The sequence below is a fragment of the Neomonachus schauinslandi genome, chromosome Y (assembly GCF_002201575.2).
Source record: "Neomonachus schauinslandi chromosome Y, ASM220157v2, whole genome shotgun sequence".
Lineage (NCBI taxonomy): Eukaryota > Metazoa > Chordata > Mammalia > Carnivora > Phocidae > Neomonachus > Neomonachus schauinslandi.
In genome coordinates, this window is record NC_058420.1 from 4,204,164 (window position 1) to 4,212,748 (window position 8,585).

General features: G+C 36.1%; 1 pseudogene; it reads right to left on the reverse strand.

Annotated features, from left to right (window-relative positions):
• Positions 1–226: 226 nt before the first annotated feature.
• Positions 227–8,585, reverse strand: part of LOC110591781 — a 77,686-nt pseudogene continuing 69,327 nt past the window's right edge.

An 8,585-nucleotide genomic window follows, 5' to 3' on the forward strand; every position in this document is an offset into this window, starting at 1 on the left:
AGTTCTTTGAACATTTTCAGTGGTTATTTTTTTTTCCCCAGTGGTTATTTTTAAATATAACAAAACAGAGAGACAACTTCATTACTTTGTTCTCATGCTGTATTAGTTGGGATATAGGTGAAACTACCGTCAATAAAATTGCTATAACAAAGAATAAGTTAGTATGATGGCTCTCCTCCACAAACAGTTCAGGAACATAGGCTCTTTCTATCTTCTGCAGTGATTATCAAGATTTGTCTTTCATTTCATACTCCATGATAGCTGATCCAGTTCCAGCCATCACATTCACATTCTGCTAATTCATGAAGAAAAAAGAGAATAAACCTACTCTTCAAGGCCAGGCTGTGCGGGTTCTGTACATCATTTCTGCTAATAGCCCATTGGCAAACATCATATTTGGTCTCACCTACCTGTAAGAAGTTCTGGAAAGTGTAATCTTTAGCTGGGAATCCATGTGTCCACCTAAAAATATTGTTGCAGAAGAAGAAAGGATTTAGATTTAGGGAATTCAGATTTAGGGAAATAGCAAGCTGTGTATGCCTTACATTTTTCACATTAAAAAAAAGACAAAAATTATTAGAATACATAATGTAAACTTTAAGATGTTTCCTTTTGGTCTTAAGGATTGGAATAATGTGATTTCTCTTTTGGTTACTCATGGTGCAGAACAATGACACCCTTGTAATATCCATGTTCCATTTATCTTTATAATTATGAAATTTTTTTAAAAATCCATACAAGTAGCTTGTAACTATTAAGAAATTAATGGATGGGAAATGAGGATTTTTCAAGTTTGGAGAGTATTAATGTATTTTGAATATACATTTCTTTACCTTCTGAAATGCTCCAAAATTAAGATTTTTAACAAGTTTGAATAAGAAGATACTGAAGTGCTTATGGTTTACATTTGAAGTTGGCTGACCTGCTGCTTTTGCTTAACATTTTGGCCAGTGTAAATTAAGGAAGGATATATTTTATAATGAAAAAATATGTTAATTTAAAGTTACATTTAAACTTAGAACGCTACCTCAAGATCAAGTGTAATGGTCTAGAAAGAATGGAAGAACTGGGAGGTGCTGTGATTGTCTTGGAATTTTCATTTAAAGTGATATTAATATATTGTTATACAACAATTGTAACCATATAGCTTTCAGTCATGTAAACTTTTGATTTTAAATGCATAACACTTCTTATGTAAATAATATATAACTAAGGTATACTATATGTGCTTCAGAAAGATAAAAGAAATAAAGTTGATATTCAGTTATTTTATAATCCCACATGCTGTTTTCTTCAGGCCAAAATTTGAAAAAAAAATAGGTTAAAGTGAATATTTTAAATCTTCCCCTTATAGTAACAATAAAAGGAGCCAATTTTAAATAGCAAAAATTATATCAAGTTCAGAAAGTGACAGTTATCCTAATGGCCCTTTTATTACAATGTCCCACTAATGAAAGCAGGAAATTTTGCTCTCTTTAAGCCAAATATCCCAATTGTGCAGAAGTTTCGGTTGGCTGATAGCAGTTGTGGTTAGGAGTGTACACTTGGAAACTGGTCCTATTTTTGAATCCTGATTTTTTTGTTTCTTTTTTGGTGATCAGTAGTAAGGCTCTTAGCTTTTCAGTGATCATCTCTATTTAGTTGGCTCATAAAAACCACCAACATAATTTCATTATTGTGAGAGTTAAATGAGATAATTAATATAAAAAAATGAGTACAGCCCTTGGCCCAAAATAAGTAATCCATAAATTCATGCTCAAAATCAAGTTGATGTTCATTTTATCCTGTAAAGAAGCTTCCTAAAGAGCCAGTGGGGTTAGCTGCATCATGAATAGAAGTATATAGAGTTGGACTTGCTGTGTTCTAGGCTGAGAGATACCCACAACCAGTACATCCAGAAGAGGTGGATTAGAATGGCAAAGCATCTATGATCTAAAACTTATTTATTGTGAAAAAGAGCACTGAGTGTGTATGTGTTTTGGGAGGATGGAGCAGTGATTTTATATTTTTTTATTTGTGTTTGAATTTGATTATATTTTTTATTTCACACATAAAACATGAATTTCATGCTATTTTAAAGAAAACATTTAAATTACATTTAATATATTTATAATTTTGTGAAAATATCAAGTTCATCTCATTCTAAGAATTTTTCATCACCCTGAAGGAAATCATATGATCATTAGGCCATCACTCCCAACTCACATCACTCCAAAGCCAGGCAACTGCTAGTTGTCTTTCTGGTGAATTTATCTATTCTGGATGTGTCATAAAAAATGGAAGGATACAATATGTAACTTTTTGTGTTTGACTTCTTTCAACTAGCATGGTGCTTCTAGTTTTATCCATATTGTAGTCTGTATCAATATTTCATTCAATATCACTCTGCACAAATGTGTATCATCTCCAAGAGTCCTAATTATCTTGTTTACTTATTGGAATGTCTTTAGAATTGAGACAAAAAATGTCCATTAGAAACCAAAATGGAAACAATTTGAGTTATGGTACATTTAAAATAATGAACATCATTTTAGGGCAGCCATGCAATGAATCATTTTATTAAATATCTGATGAAGGAGACATTAATTGTCCAATAATACTATTGTCTAACTTCTCAAAAACAGAATATTTTGTATGCAAATGACTTTATCGCACAGGTAAGGGAACTAAAGATATGCAAGAAAAACCCAAGGCTTTTTTGGATCTGATTTAAAAGTTCCTATAAATTTAGTTATAGTTAAGTCTGTGTTAAAATCTCCTTCAAAACCCAGGATGCAAATAAATTACTCTGCCAGCTTATTTTTTTGCTAAGATCTTGGCTTTTTTAAAAAGCTTTATTGAAGTATAATTGACAAATGATATTGTAATATTTAAAGTATACAGCATGATGATTTGATATACAGATAAATTGTGAAAGGATTTCCCCCTACCTCCATGTGTTAATTAATATATTCATCATGAATTCTTGGTCTTTTACTTACTTTTAAAATCTAACAGTTTCCAATTACTGCTCCCCAAAAGTTATTTTTTTAATTGAGGTAATATTCATAACATAAAGTCAAGGATTTAGAATGTATAATTCATTGTCATTCCATACAGTTATAATGTTGTGCAGTGATCTCCATCTAATTTCAAAAGATTTTCACCACCCCAAAGGGAAACTCTGTGCTCATTAAGCAGTCCTTCCCCACTAATTCCATTCCAAGCTCCTACCACTAATCTGCCTTTGTCTCTATGGATTTATCCATTTGGGATATTTCTTTCCTTTTCTTCCCCTAAAGATTGTATGTATTTATTTGAGAGAGAGAGAGTGGGGCAAAGGGCATAAGGAGAGGGGGAGAAAAAAATCCCAAGCAGACTCCCAGCTGAGTCTGGAACCTGTCATGGGGCTCTATCTCATGACCCTGAGATCATGACCTGAGCTGAAACTGAGAATCAGATGCTTAACCAACTGAGCCACCCAGATGCCTCAGGATATTTCATATATAAAGAATTACATAATATGTGACTTACTATGTCTGGCCTCTTTTACTTAACATATTGTCTTTGAGGCATCTGCCTGGTAGAATGTACCTGTATTTTAATCCATTTTATAGCTGAACAATGGTCTGTTGTATGGATCTGAATAATGTTCATTTGTTGATTCATCGGACATGTAGTGTATGTCTGCCTTTTGGTGACTCTGTTATGGGCATTCATGTACAAGTTCTATTCATGTACAAGTTCTATTTGGATCACTATTTCTGGTTCTTTGGGCATATATCTAAGAGAGGAATCACTGAGTCATATGACAGTTAGTTTTATTTATATGATGAATGATCAAGCTCTTTCACAGTAACTGGAAAGCTTTACATTTCTGCCAGCAATGTATCAGGTCTAGTTTTTCACATTCTCACCAAAATCTGTAGGATTTTTTTTTTATGGCTAAAGTCATGTCTATGCAGGGTTAAATCATTATGGCTTTGACTTACACTGACATTGGCATCTTTTCATGTGCTTGTGGTCATGTGTATACCTTTTTTTTATTATTGAGGTACAATTGACATATTAATTTCAGGGGTACAACATAATAAATTGATATTTGTATACATAGTAAAATAATCACAATAGTCTAGATAACATCCATCACTATTCATAGTTACAAAATATTTTTCCTTATTTTTTAATGATTTATTTACTTCTTTGAGAGACAGACAGAGAGTATGAGGGGGAGAGAGAGTGGGAGAGAATCTTAAGCAGACTCACTGCTGAGCTAAGCATGGAGCCTAACTCAAAGCTTGATCCCATGAGGTCATGACCTGAGCCAAAATCAAGATTCAGCTGCTCAATTAAGTGAACCACCCAGGGACCCCAAAATAGTTTTTCTTTATGGTGAGGACTTTTAAGACCTACTCACTTACCAACTTGCAGTTATGTGATACAATATTACTAAATAAAGTCACCATGTTGTACATTACTTCCTGATAATTATTTTATAACTGGAATTTTGTACCTTTGTACCTATTACTCCCATTCCTCATCCCTCCCTTTGGCAACTACCAATCTGTTCTCTATCTATGAGCTTGTTTTTGTTGTTTTTAAGTTATACATTTAAGTGGTATCAGTCACTGTTTTTCTCTGTCTTTTGTCTTTAATTTACCGTAATATTTTTAAGTTCCATCCATTTTGTCATAAATGGCAAGATTTCATTCTTCTTTATGGTTGAGTAATATTTCATTGTGTATATATATACCACATCTTCTTTATCCATTCATCTATTGATGGACTCTTGGGCTGCTTCCATATATTGGCTATTGTAAATAATGCTGCAGTGAACATAGGGGTGCATATATATTCTCAATTTTGTGTTTTTGTATTCTTTGGCTATATACCCAGAAGTAGAATTGCTGGATCATATGGTAGTTATATTTTTAATTTTTTGAGGAACCTCCATAATTTTTTCCAGAGTGGCTGCACCAGTTTGCATTCCCACCAACAATGCATTTTCTTCACATCCTTGCCAACACTTGTTATTTCTTCTTTTTTATAACTGTTCTAACAGGTGTAAAGTGGTATCTCATTGTGGTTTTTATTTGAATTTCCCTGATTAGAGATGTTTAGCTTCTTTTCATGTACCTGTTGGCTATCTGTATATCTTCTTTGGAAAAATGTCTATGTAGATCTGCTGCCCATTTTTTAAAATAGGATTTGGGGTTTTTTGTTTGTTTGTTTTGTTTTGTTTTACTATTGTTGTATGAGTTCTTTGTATTTTTTGGATAATAAACCCTTACCAAATATATAGTTTGCAAATGTTTTCTCCTATTCAGTGTGTTATCTTTTAATTTTATTGATGATTTCTTTTGCTGTGCTGTGGCTTTTTAGTTTGAGGTAGTCCCACTTGTTTACTTTGGCTTTTGTTGACTATGCTGATGTCAGAGCGCTAAACACCTATGTTATTTCATCCAGGAGTTTTATGGTGTCAGCTCTTACATTCATATTCGAATCCTCAAGCAATTTTGTGTTATTTTTGTGTATGGTTTAGAATAATAGTCTAATTTCATTCTCTTGAATACTTCTAGTTTGATTTCCCAACAGCCCTTTATGGAAGAGACTATCCTTTCCCTATTCTATATTCTTGACTCATGTGTAATGAAATATTTGATCATATATGTGTGGGTTTATTTCTTGTTTGCTATTCTGTTCACTGATCCATACATCTGTTTTTACACCAGTACTATCCTGTTATAATTACTAAAGCTTTGTAATATAGTTTGAAATCAGGAAGCATGATACCTCTAGTTTTGTTCTTCTTTCTCAAGATTTGTTTGAGTATTTGAGGTCTTTTGTGGCTCCTTACAAATTTTAAGATTGCTCTATTTCTGTGAAAAATGCCAGGGGAATTTTGAGGGATTATACTGAATCTGTAGACTGCTTTGGGTAGTATGGAAATTTTAACACTGTCACTCACTCTTTTAATCAATTACTATGAAATATGTTTCCATTTATTTGTATCTTCATCAATTTCTTTCTTTAATGTCTTGTAGTTTTCAATATACAGGTCTTTCACCTTCTTGGTTAAATTTATTTTTAGGGGTGGGTGGAGCAAGATGGCGGAGGAGTAGGAGACCTGGATTTCGTCTCCTCTCAGGAACTCAGCTGGATAGGGATCAAACCATTCTGAACACCTACAAACTCAACAGGAGATCGAAGAAAAGAAGAGCAACGACTCTCTCAACAGAAAAGCGACCACTTTCTGGAAGGTAGGACGTGCGGAGAAGTGAATCCGAGGCGATATTTGGGAGGATACACGGCGGGGGAGGGGCCTCCGTCAGCCGCTTCTGGAAAATGATAGAGCCGCGGAGCACAAAATCGGAACTTTTAAAAGTCTGCTCCGCTGAGGGACGTCACTCTGGTGGCTAAGCGGGGGGTGGAACCCTCGCGGACAGTGTGGTCTCAGGACCGTCGGGGTCACAGAAAGACCGGGGGTGCCTGGGTGCGGCAGAGCTCCCAGGTATCAGAGCAGGGAGGCCGGCTGCAGAGGCAGAGCCCAGGTGCGGGCTCTTAGCTCGGGGTTGCCATAAACCGTGATCCGCGGCACAGTCGGGCCGCTGCTCCTCCAGCAGGGACCCAACAAGCGGCAGATCCAGGGAGACTCACCTTCCTCCCCGGAGAGGAGCCGCGTGGGAGTGCACCGCAGGGATCTGCTGGGTTTGGAGCCTCCACCCAGGGTCGGGTGCCAGAGATAGAAATGCGCGGTCACAGGCCGGGTGAGCACTGAGTGCGGCCGGAGACCGGGGAGACGGGAATGACTGACGGCTTTTCTCTGGGGCTCATTAGGAGCGGGGCCCCGAGTTCTTGGCTCCTCTGGGGCGGAGATTGGGAGGCCGCCATTTTCACTCTCTGCCTCCAAAGCTGTACAGAAAACTCGCAGGGAACAAAATCTCTGGAGAGCAAACCCGAGCAGATTACTTAGCTGGGAGGGGGCAAAGATATTTGGAAACCACGGCAACAGGCCCCTCCCCAGAAGATCAGCGAGAACAGCCAGCCACTACCAAGTTTACCGATCAATGAGAATGGCAGAACTCCAGCGCTAGGGGAATACTGCACATAGAATTCATGGCTTTTTTACCATGATTCTTTAGTCTTTCAAAGTTAATTTTTTTTAACTGTCTTTTTTCTTTTTGAATTTTTCTTTTTCCCTTTTTCAACCAACATGTTATCAATCCCTTTTTTAAAAAAACATTTTTATTTTTCATTTTTAGAGTCATATTCTATCCCTTCATAGTAGTTACCCATATTTTTGGCATATATATATAAGTTGTTCTCTCATTAAAATTTTGAGATAGTTTCTTCTAACAGATTAAAATATACCCTAAATCTCTAGTATATGGTTTTTTCTACTCCCATGCCTGATCACATTCTCTCCCTTTTTTTTCTTTTTTCTCTTTTTTTAAATCCTCTTCTTTCTTTTTTCAAACAACTTCTTTTTTTTTTTAAAGATTTTTTATTTATTTGAGAGAGAGAGAATGAGAGACAGAGAGCATTAGAGGGAGGAGGGTCAGAGGGAGAAGCAGACTCCCCGCTGAGCAGGGAGCCTGACGCGGGACTCGATCCCGGGACTCCGGGATCATGACCTGAGCCAAAGGCAGTCGCTTAACCAACTGAGCCACCCAGGCGCCCCATCTCAAACAACTTCTTATCAATTCCTTTTATACAATTTTTTATAATATCCATCTTTACAGTCATATTCCATCCCTTCATCATATCAACCCTTATTTTTGTACATATATAAGTTTTTCTTTCTTTAAAATTTTGGGAGGCACTTTCTCTAACAGACCAAAATACACCCAAAATCTAGTGTGTGGCACTGATCTATATACCAGCCTGATCATATTTGATCACATTCTGGTTTTTTGTTGTTGTTGTTGTTGTGTTTTGTTTGTTTTTGTTTGTTTTTATCTTTATCTTTTTTTTTCTTTTTCTTTTTTTCTCTTTCCATTTCTTTTTACACTGCTTCAGGTCTTTTCTAATTTGTTTAGAGTATATTTTCTGGGGACATTGTTACTCTGCTAGCATTTTGTTCTCTCATTAATCTATTCTCCTCTGCACAAAATGACAAGATGGAAAAAATCACCTCAACAAAAAGAACAAGAGGCAGTACCGACTGCCAGGGACCTACTCAATACGGACAGTAGTACGATGTCAGATCTAGAGTTCAGAATCATCACTTTAAAGATACTAGCTGGGCTTGAAAAAAGCATGGAAGTTGTTAGAGAAACCCTTTCTGGAGAAGTAAAAGAACTAAAATCTAACCAAGTAGAAATCAAAAAGGCTATTAATGAGGTGCAATCAAAAATGGGGGCGCTAAAGGCTAGGATAAATGAGGCAGAAGAGAGAATCACTGATATAGAAGACCAAATGATGGAAAATAAAGAAGCTGAGAAAAAGAGAGATAAACAACTACTGGATCACAAGGGCAGAATTCGAGAGATAAGTGATACCATAAGACGAAACAACATTAGAATAATTGGGATCCCAGAAGAAGAAGAAAGAGAGAGAGGGGCAGAAGGTATAATGGAGCAAATTAGAGCAGAGAACTTCCCTAA